Genomic DNA, 964 nt, shown 5'->3' with positions numbered 1-964 from the left:
ATCAACGTCAAACTAATTTTTCAACAACTGATTCTCCTTCAGCGACTGCTGAACTTCCAACTTCCGGAATCATAGTGGATACAACTGTGGAAGAAATTCATAGTGTGATTGGTCTACTCTACATTGCTAGAGTACATAAGCAGGGTTACAGGAACACCAGGTATGTTTGCAATACAAAATTCTCTTCAATATTCCAGGCAATAATCGAGCTAAACAGGTTTGAGTTTCTAATCAATTGCATCCGATTCGATGACCGGGAAGCGAGATGTCGCTTGGATAAACTGGCCCCAATAAAGTTCTTGTGAACCAATTTAATTCAAATTGTTCGAAATATTATACGCCTCATGAGTATTGTACGATTGATGAGCAGATTTTATTATTCAGAGGCAATGATCCTTTTCAAATATATATTCCATCGGTGCGAAATATAAATGAAAGCATTCATAGTACAGGAAGGAATTTAACCGAAGGCAATTCGTCCAAACAATGCTAGCGCAGCATAATTTAGTCGGAAAATTGCGAAAAAAATGAAGTCAAAGTGCCACCATCCTTCTTACCTTTGCTTGATAAAAACAAGGAAGTTGATTTGGAGACAAGAAAACCAGAGATTATCGAATTGTACAACCACACAAGAGGCGGCGTTGATACGTTTGACCAACTTGCTCATAACCACTCCGTTTCTCGGTAGGCTCGTAGGTGGCCTCTGAGATATTTGTATGGAATGCTCGATCAGGCGGGCAATATCAATTCAATGGCTCTCTATTCCATTGGGAACAATTTAAAAATGAAAAAAATAAAACTAGCGTCTTTTTGCACAATTTGGGCTTGTCTTGGCAAAACCATACATGCGAAAGCGGTCAGAACGAACTATCCACGAACACTTGAAGTTTATACTCGAAATGTACTTCCAGATTCAGTGGAAGGCAGTTCTCAGCATTTGGAGGATACTTCATTTTAATGTTAT

The sequence above is a fragment of the Eupeodes corollae genome, chromosome 1 (genome assembly GCF_945859685.1).
Source record: "Eupeodes corollae chromosome 1, idEupCoro1.1, whole genome shotgun sequence".
NCBI classification, from domain to species: domain Eukaryota; kingdom Metazoa; phylum Arthropoda; class Insecta; order Diptera; family Syrphidae; genus Eupeodes; species Eupeodes corollae.
This window is presented reverse-complemented; position numbering follows the sequence as displayed.